Raw genomic sequence first — 18,400 nt, forward strand, 5'->3', positions numbered from 1 at the left:
GTATAACACCCAGGTCTTTTACTGTAGTGGATAAAGTAACAGGACATCCGTCTATATTAAAGTTGTATTGTGAGAGGTTTTGTGAGTAGTTTTTTGGACCAATAAGTAATACCTCCGTTTTATCTGAATTTAATAGCAGGAAATTACGCGTCATCCAGCATTTTATATCTTTGAGACACTCTGTCATTTTAGATGAGTTAGTGTTTTCATCTGGTCGTGATGAAATATATAATTGAGTGTCGTCAGCGTAACAGTGGAAATTAATTCCATGTTTTCTTATAATATTACCAAGTGGCAGCATATATATTGAGAATAGCAGAGGGCCTAAAACCGATCCTTGCGGTACTCCATAGTCTACTGACGTTATCTTTGATTTTTTCCCATTTAAACAGACAAAATGAGAACGGTCCGATAAGTACGATCTAAACCAGCTTAATGCCTGTCCCTGGACACCAGTGAAGTTTTGTAGTCGATCCAAGAGTATTATATGATCTATAGTGTCGAACGCAGCGCTAAGATCAAGTAGGACTAGTATTGAGATACAGCCTTGGTCAGAAGCTAAAAGTAAATCATTTGTAATTTTAACTAGCGCAGTTTCTGTACTATGATGCGGTCTGAATCCTGACTGGAATTTTCCTGACTGAATCCTGACTGAATCCTGACTGGAAAGTAACACTACCATCCTCATTAAAAGTAAAGAAATGAAATGATCTTACCAGGCCTGTTGCCGATCTCTCTTATTGCTGTCTTTGCTGATTTTGAAATTAGCCGATGATTAATAAAATGCAGCTCATATCTGTTGCTTTCGGTGACGTGGACTTCATATCTGTATATAGCGCGGAAAGAGACCGGCTTGTAGTTCATTCCAAACCCCAACGCAAACTCCACGTGAGACAAAGAAAATAAAACTTCTGTCTGTTCAGTGCCAGGCGTCGGAATAAGATGAGAGTCAACATCGGGAAGGCTTTCAACAAACGGAGAGATCTCCGGTCTGCTCTAGGGCTCAAAATGGGTCCTATACACAAAGTGATAACTGAACGTGTTTCCATAATAATTCAATCATAAGTGGATACAGTAAGCACATAAAACAGTTCAACATGGAGATAGATGGAAACAAAAAAAACGAAGTTTTCTACTACCCCCTTTTCCCCCTCTCACACACATAAGTGTGTAATTTACTCGAATGCATTTCCTTTCATATATTTTAAATGACTTGCAGATTTATTACTGTATTACCTCATTATGACTGTAACAAAAGATGTGTGCCGCACAGTGTGCGGCTGATGCTCCTTTGGTTATGAATAGCTCGTGCAAACGTGCGTGTGTGTGTGTGTTCCTCCATGAACGCGCACAGCTCTGGTTGCAGTTTCGCTTGTCGCCAGAGGGGGCGTAGTTCTGCAAAAACTCAGATACTTGCATTTTGCTCCTTTAAGCTCTCAGATTCTGTCAATTTTATTACGCAATTCAAACAATAAATACCGTTTTGGTGCTTGTACATGTTACACCACAGATCCCTAGCGCATGTGAACCGATCATCTCTACTAGCTAATGGAAAAATAACATGAACACTGTTGAAAGATACAGTATGCTACAACTTACCAAAATGTATTCCTCATGCATAATGTCGACCAATCATTTTTTGAACTCTTCCCTGAACTGAAATGTGGTAGTGGGCCACCCAACTGACATCAGGTTCAAGTACACATACAAGCCGCGCGAGTTACTCGTGTATTGCAGTTTGGCTGGTGGTTATGTTGCCCGCCCGCATACCGCAAGGGGGTAATCCATCAACCGGAAGTTGAAGCCTCGCGGGAGCTGACATCTCGTAGCCGAACTTCACTTGTGTTAGCATTCCCATTGACTCCATTCATTTTGGGGTCACTTTGACAGCGAATAACTTTACATCTGAGGCGTTTGACCCATTTGTCCTTTATTTATTTCTAAAGAAACACAACAATGTATAAATAGCTCCATTACCTTGTAGCTTATGTTATGGCCCCGTAGAAGCAGTTTTAGTGAAAGTAGGCTAACGATTGCGTCAAACCCACGCGACTCTCTGTCGCACAGGAGAGAGATTACCGTATGTACAGGAGGCGAGGCTCGCGCGCAATCGGGGAAATGTGGAGGCAAAATGACAAAATAATTAATCAGAATACCTAGCAAAAGTGTCTCCTTCTCCTAGCTCATGGACAGCTCCTACTTACACTCTCCACCTCCTCTGCATGTTTCGGAAGGGAATGATTCAGATTTTCGCATGCCACTGCACTAGAAGACAGACGGGTGGCTCTCGTCACATCTACGTCGTCAAGCTCTGTTTGAGTCTGTGCGTCAGGGTCAAAAAGTGCTAAAAAATCACCAAAAACGGGCTTCAATCGTCTTAATGGATTTCCAATGAGATGACTCTGTCCATTTCTTTTACGGTCTATGGTATTATGACACCTGCCGGGCCGGGATTGTAATTTAGCATGCTAATTCAGGTTAATATCTAGGCAGCACAACTTGTCATTTTTTAATGAGATCATTAACCTTATTTCTTCTCATTCTTTTGATGCAAGTAGCTAATTTTTTGGATATTTTAACCTCAAATTTGACTGATGGCACCTTTAACCACAGACCTTATTTCAGGCGATTTAGCAAAAACCCATTAAAAAATCCCATAGACTTTAGAGCGAGGAAACCGGTAGTGCTAAAATGCTAACTCACTTCCGCGTTTTGGCCTACAGAGTGATAACTTCGGTAGCCTACTCTATTTGGAAAAATTTAAAACATGGCTATCTTGGGCTAGGCTTTTTTCGTCACTGTTTTTAGTTTATTATTATTTTTTTAATTCAATGCCATAAGAACAGAGGTATTACATATTCACAATATTACATTCACTGCCAAGAAGAGAGAAAAAAAATGTATGCTTAAAATCCAGTGTTTTCAAAGCATTACATGTTTTTCTTAGGCTAGGCTTGGGTCTTCCGCCCAACGAGCGGTGACGTGTTTGTAGACGTCCTCAGATGTAGCGCGCCCCCATGCTCGCCCTCGATGTGCGTGGTGCATTCTGGGTCCACCCCAAGATGGCGGCGCCCTTGCGCAAGTGTTGAGAAACAATCTCACCTGGAGAAGTCTTATTAAAATTTACCGCAGTTTCACGGTGCTGATCCATTATCGAGAACAACAGAAAGTGCACGGAAAGAGACCCTCGGATTAAGGTATCGAGCTCCTGCCGTGGCTCACGCAGTGTGTGAGGATGATGATGGGCCGCTGCGTCTGACCCAGAACCAAAAGCAGAGCCAGCGCAGATCCCCCTGCAAAAACGCCTTGACCCAGCGCCTTCAGATCCTCCACAGGCTGTGGACACTGCCGTTTGAGCTGCTGACGGGAGTGATCTGTGTTATCGTCCGTAGACGCAGCGGATCTCCAGCTCGAGCTTTGGAAAACTCTGCTGACCAGAGGTGCGAGTACAATTCACAAAACCACATAGTTTCCCATAAACAATTCACCATGGTGCTAAAATAGCTTCGTTGCTATAGAAAAACTATTGTAATTTCTTATACGCCACTTTCAACAATAAAGAAAAGTGACCCCTTTTCTGGACGCTTTACTGTATAGAGGAAATGACCAATGTTTTCTTTGCTTTGTACAGTGTAACTATAACGGCAGGAATTATGGTATTTAGGTAACCGTAATATAATCATGTTATTTTGCAGCTTTAATATAATCATGTTATTTTGAGTCTACGACTAACCAACCCGTTGGGGAAACGGAGGGGGAGTTAGTGGTGCTTCGGAGGCCGAGTGCAGGAGATGATTGTAAGAGGCCTGTGCACCCGATCAGAGTGTCCGCACAAGCGCGGCAAAAAAAATTTTCTGATGGTGCAATGTTGTGTAATATGGCCCATGCAATGTCACAGGCCCTGTCAGGTGCAACCCTCAGACTTTTCAGACACTTTAGTTGACTAAAGTTCACTCATTGTGTGCCCTTGTCCTGGCTAGAGTGGCATTGTAACTGGTCAGGGAATGGGGTCATAAAACACCTGTCTCCAGGCAGGATCCTGCTGTAATCACCTGTATAAAGGAAAAATTCAGTTCTGTTAGGATAAGCATAATTGTATGTAATACAGTGAGCTTGATATATTTTTTCCTCACCACATTCAAATAATGTGAATAAATCTCAGAAAATTCTTGAATCATGCACAGATGCTGGCCATATTTGTGATATGGAACATAGTCACACACCATCAAAGAGATTTTAGTCAGTCAACTGCCTTTATAAAATTTGATATAATCTTACTAATCTGGATAAGAATCGCAATAGTAACTTGCTTGCATTATTAAAGCCCGACTCCGGGTCGAACATTTATGCGTTTCCAACAAATTAATGATGTAAACGCCATCCTCACGAGTCATGAGAAAAATGATATCTCTCAAAAAGTACACTATTGCGCTGCGCTTAAAGACTTCCCGTTTCACCTCCGCTTATAAAGTCGCGATCTAATCCTGTTAACCTGAAATAAGCCTGCTTGCGAGCAGGTTCAAGCTAGCGCACCTGTTGCTATGACAGCAAGTCCAGGATGAGTGTCGAACAGTGATGTAGTGGTGCCTGGAGAAGTGGGTAAACTCTTAATTTATGCCCCCAATATAACTTTTTAAGCATCCCAGCAAAGGATGAACGCTCTGTGTTATAAACAGTGACATGTAAGACTACTAGTCTTGCATTAGTATTCAATATGCAAGACTATAGAATAGAGTCTAATGAATACAATAGAACACATAGAATCAGTAGTATTCTTGCATATCAGGGCCGCACATATGGTTTTCTAAATACCCAGGTGCCTGCCAGGTCACATAAATTTTAACTCTAGGGGGGTTCGGGGGAACCCCGAGAAAATTTTGAGTTTCCTGATCTCGAAATGAGCATTTTAAGGTGTTTTGATGGCCAAAAAAATTGACAACAATAGATTTAAAAGCATGAAGTAGCCTATTTGATCAGATTCTTAAACATGAGAATCAGTTCCAGTTTCAGCGACTTTTCTTTCCTAAATTAATCAATGTTTTTTGGACTAATCTGTTAATTTAATAATAATAATAATAATAATAATGAATTTTATTTGTAATGCACTTTACACATGACGAACATATCTCAAAGTGCTACAAGTGTACAGATAAAAACAATAAGAATAGATATAAAAACATGCAATGACAGAATTAAGACAACAGACTTAAGAACAGTCAGTTAACAACAAAAGCAAATATAGTTTAAGAAAATGCAGTTAAAAATAGGTGGGTCTTTAGTTTATTTTTAAAAACCTCTATAGACTCTGGCGCTCTCAGGTGATTAGGTAGAGCGTTCCAAATTCGAGGTGCAGCTACCTGGAAGGCCCTGTCTCCCATAGTGCGGAGTTTAGACTTAGGAACCTGGAGTTTGTGAGTGTCAGAAGAGCGGAGATGTTGGGATGGATTATGAATATTAATGAGTTCTGTGAGGTACTCTGGTGCGCTACCGTGGACGCACTGATACGTTAGGAGACAGATCTTATAATCAATCCTAAATCTGACCGGGAGCCAATGGAGTTTTTGGAGGATAGGTGTGATGTGCTCGAATTTGCGCACCCTCATCAGGACCCTGGCAGCGCAATTCTGAATGTACTGCAATCTTTGCATGCTACTGCCAGGGATCCCAACGAGGAGTGAATTGCAAAAGTCAAGCCTGGAGGAGACAAAGGCATGCACAAGCATTTCTGCATCAGAAAAGGAGAGGGAGGGGCGGAGTTTGGAGATGTTCCGGAGATGAAAAAATGCAGTTTTACAGATGTGTTGGATGTGAGTATTAAGTGATAAATGGGCGTCAAATCGTACCCCCAGGTTTACTATGGAGGATGTCAAATGAATATCATGGCCAGCAAATGAGTAAACGGTCAGGGGGGAAGATCGGAGTTGGTGTGGGGTCCCAATTAGGAGACCTTCAGTTTTGGTGCTGTTTAGCTGGAGGAAGTTATCCGTCATCCATGCCCTTGTCTCCTCCAGGCAGGCGTTTAGAGTGGACAGTGATAGTGTAGGTGATGTTGGGTCTAGCCTGACATATAGCTGAGTATCATCAGCATAGCAATGGAAGGCAACGCCATGCTTGCTGATGATGTGGCCCAGTGGGAGCATATAAATGGAGAAAAGGGTAGGGCCGAGAACGGAACCCTGGGGCACTCCACATGTGTCTATGTGGGGCCTCGACCTGGCCCCCCCCAGGGCCACATACTCAACCCTGTCAGTCAGATAGGATCGAAACCATTGAAGTGCTGTGTGTGAGATGCCAATGAGGTGTTGCAAACGATGGAGTAAAATGGCGTGGTCAACAGTGTCAAAGGCGGCTGTGAGGTCCAAGAGAATAAGGAGAGATGGAGAGCCCTGGTCAGCAGCCACAAGAAGATCATTTGTGACCCTGACCAGGGTTTTTTAATTTAATTTATGGTTCAATTGCTCACTCAAAAAGACAGCCACTTGTCGCCACCCTCTGGCTTAATGATGCAAGTGGCGCAAACACAGACAAGCGGAGTTATACAAGCAGTGAAAAGTCAAACACATTCGAAAAAACGTTATACAAATATATTTATACAATAATAATGGCAATATATTTAATAGGGTGCTTGTGTTGTTAAATTGAGCTTATAATTTCCATTGCCTTTAATCAAACTGATTATTTCTGTCGGTCATTTAAAACGTCTATTGAAAAACAGCCGTAAATTTGAGCTACTTGCATCTTATCTCGCACTGTCGTTAACTGAAGTGAAGCGTCGCGTTGGGATTCGCACTCGGCTCGCGCTTCTATGAACAAAAATCTGCATTCTTTGATTGGTCTCACGAACATTTTGATATTGACGAGCAGGTGAGTGCTGAAGCAGATCAGAGAAGGTCAGTTATCGTCGCCATGGGAGAATCATTGCAGCAACAAATTAGAGTTAATATTACGGGTACAACTCTAACTGGGTGTTTTTTTTTTATTCACGAAATTGGATTAGCAACTAAATGATGCGCATCAGAGGGGATTTAGAAGTGGGTATACGCAATGCCGACTGAAAAGGAAGTGGGTATACGCTGTATACCTGCGTATACCCTGCACTACACCACTGGTGTTGAAGAACCAAACAATCCAAGATCATGGCAAATCGCCAACAATCAAATCCAGCTAACTGAGTTAGCGACGTACGAAGAACGGGCCCCTGCAATATAAAGTTTTTTATGCAAAACCATAGACCTTTATCTACAGATCAAGTGTTATCACTGTGAAGCTGCTTTGATACAATCTGTATTGTGAAAAGCGCTATATAAATAAATGTGACTTGACTTGACTTAACGTTACATTAGATCTGGCTAATGGCACTGTTAACAGTAGGTCATCTAAAAACATAACACGTACCTCAGCCGCAGGTGATCCACTTGTCCTGTCTGTGCTATAGATGGGATGGCCGTATCCTTCAGCACATTATGGTCCGTGTGGAAAATTCCATTTTTTCAAAATAGTCGTCCTCATTGAAATGTACCGAGCAAACATAATGTCCCTTGATAATCTATTTAGGTGTGTTTGGATCAATATCCAGAGTAAGTAAGTTAGCCATTTCTTCATCCAGTCAGCGTTTTTAGTTGGAAGTCTGTGAAACATGGTATTACCTCCCCAGTTTACTGTCGCAGCTATTTACAATAGAGCGAAAACCCATGACTGTAAACTATGCTTTTACTATTTATAAATTGCTGACTCTGTTACCCAAACTCTGAGCGAACTCTCCGCTCCTCACCACGGCGTGTCTCCGGTGATGCGGTTATCACTCCGGCAAAGTAGCAGTACTTCGCCTTCAGAGAATAGTTCCCAGGTTTTATACGGTTAAAAGATGTGTCTCATTTGACTTTGTTATTTGTACACTCTGTGACTATACAAATCACAACATGTAAATAGGAAAACGTTTGTGTTATTTTGTCACTCATTTGGATTAGTATGAAAGCTGCAACCATTCGCATCCAGTCTTTGTGCTAAGCTAGGCTAGCGGTGGGTGCACTCTAAAAAATGATGTGTTGGATTTACTTAAAATATATATGCACCATTTTTGCATCATACTTTTTAAGTAATCCCAACTTGGAATAATTTTACTTAAAATTAACAAGAAAATCTTTGTTATATGTACTTAATTATTTGAGTTCACGCAACATTCTTTACTTAAAAATGTATGCATCACGTTACATATATTTTTAAGTAAAGAATGTCACGTGAACTAAAATATTTAAGTTTATTTTATGTAAAATTATTCCAAGTTAAAAATTTACTTAATTAAATGATTACGGATTACTTAAAAAGTATGACGCAAAAATGGTGCATATATCTTTTAAGTAAATCCAACACAGTGCAGGCCATGTGAGATCAAAACAAATCTTAGTTCTGTTTACTTAACATTTAAGCTCATTTATATATAAAAATAAGACAATTAAATCAGTTGAACCAACCATTTTAACTTATTTTAGATCTTCAGCTTATGTCTTAAAATAAATTAAACATGCAAATCACACACACAATAAAGCATTTCACTTTATTATTTATTTTTTACCCAAAACTTTTAAATTGCATCTTAAAATATATTAAAATAGAAAATAGTTGTTAAAATAATAATAATAATAGTCACAATATTACAGTTTTTTCTTGGATCAAAGAAATGAAGGCTTGGTGGGCAGAAGATATATAGGCCTATATATTTATTTTTTTCAAAAATCAATAAAAAACAATTAAATGTAACAAATTAGTCCATTATTAAATGCCTATAAATATAAAAATTAGTCTATTAATATCTATTAATTTAAACAAAATAGAAGTTAATTAATGACTTTTGTCCAGAGGTTTTGAACGAATCTCTTCAAAAACAACTACTGGAAAACAGTAAAGATCTATCTTTATTTGAAGCTAAACTTTTGTTTAAAGGGTATTTACTTATTTTGATAATAATTTTGAAGGTTTAATTTACTGAATTGTCGCTGTCATTTAAAAATAATATTGTGCTAGAATCAAGTTTGCCATTATTTAATGATAAATTGTGCACACGGAGCTGTAGGCAATGTGTTTTTGAATGTAATATTTATGTTAACGTTACCAAAAGTAGCTACTAACCCGCGCCCCCAAAGCCCCCTTCCCCGCGATCCATGTATAGATAGAGAATATGGGAATTTGTAAATATGCAAGGTACATTTGTTTTATCCAAAACAACTCGCTAATAAAGTAGGCCTATAATCTAGGCTATCCGTGGGGGAGAAAGCGCCGTCCGAATTGGTCACACCGAACGCGTCAAACACGTCGCGTCTAGTTAGATGCTTGAATCTTCCGCAGCCCGCTCAAGTTCAAATTTTTCTACCGAGGAAGACGTTCGCGGCAAACGAGTCACCCAATTCGCGACGCCCGGCGCGAATGATGCGTCTTCGCGTCTTTGCATTGACTATGAATGTAATCTGCTATCGCAAATAATTAAATTCACGTTCTGTGTGAACACACCATTAATGCATAAGCCAACATCATGGTCATATATTTTGAAAAAACACAATATATACTCTTCAAATACTCGCGTGCAAAACACTTATTTCATTCATTTACATGTAGACTACAAACGTTTACATTCGTAAGTAACACGTTTCTAATTGTTGATGCAAAATTTGTAGCAATTCTGAAATTCAGTTAAAAGTAAATTTCTTGACCAAAAATGCAATAAATGATCATGTGTAGGCCTAAGTACAAAAAATAAGCTTACCTCTTCTCAATGTCTTCACATGTGCTGTGAAATAAAATGGCTTAAAATTTTTGTCTGGATAGGCATCACGGGAAATTGCATATCACGTGGCTCATATAGTACTTAAAATGATATGCTAGATTTACTTAATTTTGACGCAAGTTGACATGCCTTATGTATTTTTCATTTTATTTATACATACATTTAAGTGCACCTAGTAACTTATATTTTTGAGTTACACACACTATATATGTTAAGTAAACGTTGAAAAGTTATGAATACTTAATTTTTTATGTTTGATCCAATTACTTTTATAAGTAATGGTTGTTCGGCCAACGAATCGTTTTTTAGAGTGTGCGTCAAACAGACTTATAGCACACACGGAGATGAAAAAGGTATGTATGGACTTATCTAACTCTGGGGGATAAGGTAAATAGGCTAAAGTCCCCAAAAGTCAGAGTGTTCCTTTAAAATTGAATTTTGTTTTTTTAATAATTGTATCTCAATTTTAATAAATGTTTCATCAACCAATTGCCTGGATTTAAGAAGAAAATATAGCTAGCCTACAGATAATCACGACATTGAGGTGCCGGCGCCTGAATTGGAGCTCGTCTCATGAATTGAAACCCTATAAGCTTATAGACCTGAGAAATAAATATATATTGAAATGTCTACTTTTAAAAAGAACAATTCAAAACGAAAGAAAACGGAGCGCTCTCTGCTTATGTAATCCATATGAAAAGTGCATTTCTCTTTGGCTCGTTCACTTCTGCGAAGGCTGTCGCGGTTATATGGAATTTCCCTTGCGGTAATGTTGAGAGGCTCAATAGCGCGATATGCCCTTACCGCCATTTATTTATTTAATTTATATGTATCTGTTACTATATAAATATGTTTACTATGTGGACAAAAACGATGACATTTTCAGTAACCACTGTAACCAAAACTAAAAAGCGTCTATATGCGCATTGAAAGGCTTTCACTCAGCGCGCACATTGTTATGACAACGGACTTTGAGCGAGTCATTAAACCGTTCATTCAACGAACACGTTCAAAAAAGCTGATTCATTAAAAGAGATGTAATGAAGGTATTAAATATTTTTTAACTTTGAGTTCCACTTTTCAAGGCTCAGCTGAGCAGCAATGCGTCGCATGGCGCTGATGCTGATGCTTCACTTAGAGACCAATATGGCATTGATTCAATGCGTGACTCGGTGATTTTATGAATTTTCATTTACATTGCTCTGTTTGAAGACAATCCTGTGTGGGGAGGGGGCAGGGGGATTTCTCTGTTGGGTGAGATTTAATTTTAAACTAGAAAAAAAGTTTGATGAATAATGAAAAAAAGTTTGATGAGACAAGATAGATAGATTAGTTAGAAATAAAGATAGAGTAGTTAGAAAGAAAGATAGATTAGTTAGAAAGAAAGAAAGATGTATAGATACATTTGTTAGAAAGAAAAAAAATAGATTAGTTAGAAAGAAAAAAGATAGATTAGTTAGAAAAAAAGCTACATTAGAAAGAACGATAGATTAGTAAGAAAGAAAAAAAGAAAGAAAGTTTAGTTATAAAGAAAGATAGATTAGCTAGAAAGAAAGAAAGAAAGAAAGAAAGAAAGAAAGAAAGATTTAGTGGCCTGCCGATATATCGGGCCGATATTTGCGGTTTTTACGTGTATCGGAATCGGCCATTCGTCGATAGTTTTTTTTTTCCCCCGGCATTATTTATAGACAGGCGTCCCCCACTAGCAGAGTGCAACCAGCTCTTTAAGAGAATGGTAACTTAAACTTTCAAAGCATCTTTTAAATGTTTGACTTCTGAAATATTGCCAAACACTTTGAAAATGGAAACACGTTGCTCTATAACTGTTATGTGCTTGCAACTATATATCTAAGCAAGTTTGTGGGTCCAAATGGAAAACGCGAATGCCTCGTCTATAAAACTTAACTGCTTGCCATTGTATTAGGGAGCTGCAAATAGCTAAGGTGTAGGCTATCCGTTCAGTATGCATTAGGGCTGTCTATGAATATTCTAAATTCGAATATGTATTAATTTTGAAGGTGAAAATTAATATTTGAATGTGGAAAAACACGGTAGCTGTTATGAACACTGGTCATAGGATTAAGTAATCCCAACACTGTTTCGTGCTTTTTGTGGGAGATTTATTCAGCGCCCACCTGGCTGAGGTTTGGACGCGTGTGGTGTATGCATTAGGGCTGTCTATGAATATTCTAAATTCGAATATGTATTAATTTTGAAGGTGAAAATTAATATTTGAATGTGGAAAAACACGCCCGCGGTTGCAGACTAATAACGTTACCATAGCTGCACAGCTCGCTCGGAGCGCTCACTGTCGGTTCTATATACTGTGAAACTTCAATCACTGAATGAAGCCTGCTATATTTGGGACAAGAGTCGGGACTCGCAACCTTAAATTGCTTGCACAAAACTCTTGATCAGCACTCAACATTTGTTTGTTGTTGTTCATTTAACCGACGCGCAGAGAGCATGAGGACGAGAGAGAGAGAGAGAGTGCCTGTGGGTCTGGGCGAGACAGAGTGAGCTCTTCGGTCTTGGCCATTAGTTGACTTACTTGCTTTTTAATACGTTGTCAAATATGTTTAAACTCAAATAAACTATCTAATACTGGTAGTTATGTCTCTTTGTATTAATGTGTCCTGTTATTGACGAAATGCACGTCAATGACAAAATGCGCAACGAGATGTTCAATATGTTTTTTTAGAGGGAATATGCAAACACCATTTGAGCAATATTGACAGCCCTAGTATGCATACGGTAGCTGTTACGAACACTGATGGGCAGTAACGCTTTAGAAGTAACGCGTTACTGTAATCCAATTACTTTTTTCTAGTAACGAGTAAAGTAAGGGATTACAATTGAAAAAACAGTAATTAGATTACTGTTACTTCCCCGTAAACAGCCTGCGTTACTGCGTTAGTTAACCGAGATTTTGTTTAGTCAGACTGTCTCGTGACATGAGTCGTGCGTGAATAAAAATGATGTATGAGCGCCGCGACATCAGTGAGAGACGACTAGAGTGCGGGAGAGAGCAGTCGAGCTGCCAACTCTCACACACGCTCACATGACACACCCCCGATTTCTCGCGCAGAAGTGTCAATCCCGTCGGTCAAATGCCTGAAAGATGAGTTTATCTATAAATCTAACCGTTGAGCTACATTTGTGATTGACTAGTTATACTGCAAATTAGTTAAAATCTCCCGGAATCTAGAGCGAGCGCGCATGCGAGACTGTGTTCCAAAGTCCAAACTTTGTATCGCGCGCAAGACGAGGAGAGCAAGAGAGAGACTTGCGTACTATGCAGAGAGCATCCTGATCTGGAAACAGGACCCCCATTGGAGAATGTCAAAATTCTACCTCAAATCTGAGCAACCATGTCACGAAACAGTCTCACATGTAAAGCAGCAAGCCGATACAGGAATGTGAAACTCCTCCGTCTGACATGACCGCTGCGGCTACATGCTTACTGTTTAACTCCGAAAGAAAAAAACAAAACAAACTTGAAGCCAAAATATGGCATGCAACAGCATTTTCTGTTTTGATCAACACATTTTTACTCCTCTCTGCAATATACTGTTAAAAGACGTAAGTGTTAATACACTGTAATATAGTCAGGAGCGACTTTCATTATTTTATTTTTACATCTATTCAAATGAAGGATTTTACAAAATATATTTATTTTATATGCTGGAATATGTAGAAATTTATATTAACAGAAGAAGGGCTGTCTTTTTCATTAAAATGGTGGAATGTGCAGAAAATATCTAAATATTAAATGTTAAATGTTCAACAATTTTCTTCTAGTCTGAGACTGTTGCATTTAATTTAATTTTTGCTTGATGCAATGTGCATAAAGTTAAAATATTGAAACGAATAAAACAAGTTTAAAAAAAGAGAATGTTTAATTTGATTACATTTTAGATGATGGAATATGCAGAAAGAATAGAATTAGGCTGAAAGGTTTATGCTTTAGCGTATTCAGGTCGTGCATTATGTTTTTGAAAAGTAACTTAGTAAACTAACTAGTAAAGTAACTAATTACTTTAGAAAATAAGTAATCAGTAAAGTAATTGGATTACTTTCTTGGAGAAGTAATCAGTAATCAGTAACTAATTACTATTTCCAAGTAACTTGACCAACACTGGTTACGAACACTGGTCATAGATTAAGTAATCCCAACACTGTTCCGTGCTTTTTGTGGGAGATTTATTCAGCGCCCACCTCGCTGAGGTTTGGACACGTGTGGTGTGTGTCTCCCTCGCCATCGCAGTGATATTAGAGAATACACATGCTCATTTTATTTTATGTAGAAAAATTGAAACCAAAGCAGTACACAGTTTGTTTCTTTTAAAATGAAGTACAGTGTGCACTGTGCACTTTATTATGCTGGTTGCTACTGTGTGCAATAGTGTAATTATTTAATTTATGCTTAAATATTTATTTTCAGCACTGAACTTTTTTTTGTTCTACCTCATGTTTTTAATATTTGTTAAATTGTTTATCTACTTGTTCTTGTTCTACCTCACATGTTTTTACTATTTGTTAAATATTTTATTTTGAAGTTGAGACCTGTAACATTTGTTAACATCATGTTATTTTTATGATGTAAATTGAGGGAGCAAAATGTATCAGCTCCAAACATCGGCTTAAGAAAATCGGCAGCCCGTATTGGTCATTGGCTAAGGCTGATGGGGAAAAAAATCGGTATCGGCACTAAACAATCCATATCGGTCGATCCCTAGAAAGATTAGTTCGAAAGAAAAAAGATAGATTAGTTAGAAAGAAAGATAGATTAGTTAGAAAGAAAGATAGATTAGTTAGAAAGATAGATTAGTTAGAAAGAAAGGTAGATTCGTTAGAAAGAAAGAAAGATAGATTAGTTAGAAAGAAAGATAGATTAGTTAGAAAGAAAAAAGATAGTTTAGTTAGAAAAAAGATAGATTAGTTAGAAAGAAAGATTAGTTAGAAAGAAAGATTAGTAAGAAAGAAAGATAGATTAGTTAGAAAGAAAGATATTAGTTAGAAAGAAAGATAGATAGATTAGTTAGAAAGAAAAAAGATAGATTAGTAAGAAAGAAAGATAGATTAGAATGAAAGAAAGATAGATTAGAACGAATGAAAAAGAAAGATAGAATAGTTAGGAAGAATACAAAGATAGATTAGTTAGAAAGAAAAGATAGATTACTTAGAAAAAAAGAGAAATTAGTTTGAAAGAAAGAAAGATAGATTAGTTAAAAAGAAAAAAGAAAGATTAGTTAGAAAGAAAGATATATTATTTATAAAAAAGATAGATAGATTAGTTAGAAAGAAAGAAAGATAGATTCGTTAGAAAGAAAGAAAAATAGATTAGAACAAAAGAAAGAAAGATAGATTAGTTAGAAAGAAAAAAGTCAGATTTGTTGGAAAGAAAGATAGATTAGTTAGAAAGATAGATTAGTAAGAAAGAAAGAAAGATAGATTAGTTAGAAAGATAGATTAGTTAGAATGAAAGAAAGATAGATTAGTTAGAATGAAAGAAAGATATAAGTTAAAAGTAGTTTAAAGTTTAAATTAGTCTAAAGTTTAAATTAGTTTGAAATTTAAAGTAGTTTGAAGTTTAAATTAGTTTAAAGTTAAATTAGTTTAAAGTTGTTTCAAGTTTAAAGTATAGTTTTGAAGTCAAGTCAAGTCAAGTCACATTTATTTATATAGCGCTTTTCACAATACAGATTGTATCAAAGCAGCTTCACAGTGATAACATGTAAGTAGCACAACACAGATCAACAACATTGCTAAACACTAAATAAATAACCCCAACTGAGCAAGCTCAAAGCAAGCCAAAAGCAAGGCGACAGTGGCAAGGAACCAAAACTCCATCAGATTGGATGGAGAAAAAACCTTGGGAGAACCCAGGCTCAGTCGGGGGCCAGTTCTCCTCTGGCTTACATTCATATTGTTTAAATATAAATATTAAATATAAATATTGTTTATGAATCAAACGGCGCCATAACATATCGCAGGCGTTGAGTCGTCTCATCACAGGCGTTGAGTCGTCTCATCACAGGCGTTGGGGCATCCGAAATCCCCGTGAGAGGCTGGACACAAAACTGGACCTGACGAACGCCATTTTTCTCGGGACAAGCGTCCCGAGATAACAGCAGAAAGGCAGATGGGAAATAATTAGCATAGCTGATGTTCATAATAATTTCCGTTATAACTCACAAACTCTCCGTAACCCGAACTCTCCGCAACCCAACCATACGCGCCGACCCGTTTGTCTAAAAGGCTGTCGAGCCCCACTGGTGCGTTAAGCAGTTTCAGTGGCAAACGGTTCCGTATGGCATAACAGAGGACTAGAAGGTAAGCATTATGTGAATGCTTGACTAAAGAGATGCGTCTTTAATCTAGTTTTGAACTGTGTCAGCGAGTCAGAGGCTCGGACCGTATCGGGAAGGCCATTCCAGAGTTTTGGAGCTAAATGCGAGAACGCCCTCCCTCCTTTACTGGACTTCGATATCCTAGGAATGACCAGAAGCCTTGAGTTTAGTGATCTTAAGGAACGCGGTGGATTGTAGGGCGAAAGAAGGTCCGTTAAGTACATAGGTGCTAAACCATTTAGGGCTTTATAGGTCAGTAGTAGTATTTTGTAGTTGATGCGGAACTTAATAGGTAACCAGTGTAGAGATGATAAAATCGGTGTTATATGATCATATTTTCTTGACCTAGTAAGAACTCTAGCAGCTGCATTTTGTACTAACTGTAGCTTGTTTATTGAGGATGCAGGACAACCAGCTAATAAAGCATTACAGTAATCTAGTCTCGAGGTCATGAATGCGTGAACTAATTTTTCTGCATCAGAAATAGATAGCATGTTACGTAGCTTAGCAATGTTTCTAAGGTGGAAAAAGGCTGTTCTTGTAACATATGAAATATGATTTTCGAACGACAAGTTGCGGTCTAGTATAACACCCAGGTCTTTTACTGTTGTGGATAAAGTAACAGGACATCCGTCTATATTAAAGTTGTATTGTGAGAGGTTTTGTGAGTAGTTTTTTGGACCAATAAGTAATACCTCCGTTTTATCTGAATTTAATAGCAGGAAATTACGCGTCATCCAGCATTTTATATCTTTGAGACACTCTGTCATTTTAGATGAGTTAGTGTTTTCATCTGGTCGTGATGAAATATATAATTGAGTGTCGTCAGCGTAACAGTGGAAATTAATTCCATGTTTTCTTATAATATTACCAAGTGGCAGCATATATATTGAGAATAGCAGAGGGCCTAAAACTGATCCTTGCGGTACTCCATAGTCTACTGACGTTATCTTTGATTTTTTCCCATTTAAACAGACAAAATGAGAACGGTCCGATAAGTACGATCTAAACCAGCTTAATGCCTGTCCCTGGACACCGGTGAAGTTTTGTAGTCGATCCAAGAGTATTATATGATCTATAGTGTCGAACGCAGCGCTAAGATCAAGTAGGACTAGTATTGAGATACAGCCTTGGTCAGAAGCTAAAAGTAAATCATTTGTAATTTTAACTAGCGCAGTTTCTGTACTATGATGCGGTCTGAATCCTGACTGGAATTTTTCATAGATATCATTTTCTTGCAAAAAAGAGCACAATTGAGCGGACACTACTTTTTCAAGTATTTTGGACATAAATGGAAGATTTGAAATGGGTCTGTAATTTGCCAAGTTATTTGGATCTAATTGCGGTTTCTTAATGAGCGGTTTTATTACAGCCAGCTTGTATATATTTGGGACATGACCTAAAGATAAAGACGAGTTAATAATATTGAGGAGAGGCTCTTCCACTACAGGTAATAGTTCTTTCAGTAGTTTAGTGGGTATTGGATCTAATAAACAAGTTGTTGGTTTAGATGCAATGATAAGTTTATTTAGCTCCTCCTGTCCTATCGTTGTAAAGCGGTTTAGTTGTTCTAGAGGGTCCATAATTGAAGCTGAATAATAAGACACCATAGCGGATTGTACATTTATAATTTTGTTTCGGATGCTTTCTATTTTCGCATTGAAGTAATTCATAAAATCATTACTACTAAACTGTAAAGGTATATTTTGCTCTGGTGATGTCTGTTTATTTGTTAGTCTAGCCACGGTGTTAAATAAAAACCTTGGATTATTTTGGTTATTTTCGATTAGTTTGCGGAGATGCTCAGCCCTGGCTGTTTTTAGTGTCTTTTTATAACGTGACATACTGTCTTTCCACGCGATTCTAAAGACCTCTAAATTAGTTTGTTTCCATTTACGCTCTAAGTTGCGAGTTTCTCTCTTGATAGCATGTGTAGCACTGTTGTACCACGGTGCTTTAATTTTCTCTCGAACCTTTTTTAATCTAATTGGCGCAACAATATCTAATGTACTAGTAAGAATGGTGCTTAAACTGCTAGTCATTTCCTCTAATTCATCTGTTTGTTTGGGTTCACTTAGCAGCTTAGATAGATCAGGTAAGCTATTTGAAAATCCATCTATAGTGGTTGGAAGGATTGTTCTGCCTGGTCTATAACGTGGCGCAACATGACATATTTCAGCAGTACGTATTATGCAAGTCACCATGTAATGATCAGTGACATCATCGCTTTGCGGTATAATATCTATATCAGTTGGATCGGTTCCATATG

General features: G+C 37.9%; 1 protein-coding gene across 8 annotated transcripts in view; it reads left to right on the forward strand.

Moving 5' to 3' along the window:
- Positions 1 to 3,012: 3,012 nt before the first annotated feature.
- Positions 3,013 to 18,400, forward strand: part of rptor (regulatory associated protein of MTOR, complex 1) — a 402,321-nt gene continuing 386,933 nt past the window's right edge. For 7 of the 8 annotated variants that reach the window (XM_089134063.1, XM_089134065.1, XM_089134064.1 and 4 more), the window contains exon 1: positions 3,014 to 3,440. The gene's annotated coding sequence lies outside the window, so the exon portion shown is untranslated. Of the gene's footprint in view, positions 3,441 to 18,400 lie in introns of all 8 variants that reach the window. The other variant, XM_089134067.1, reaches the window with a different exon arrangement.

Source organism: Pimephales promelas, chromosome 8, assembly GCF_988280905.1.
Source record: "Pimephales promelas chromosome 8, fPimPro1.hap1.1, whole genome shotgun sequence".
NCBI lineage: Eukaryota > Metazoa > Chordata > Actinopteri > Cypriniformes > Leuciscidae > Pimephales > Pimephales promelas.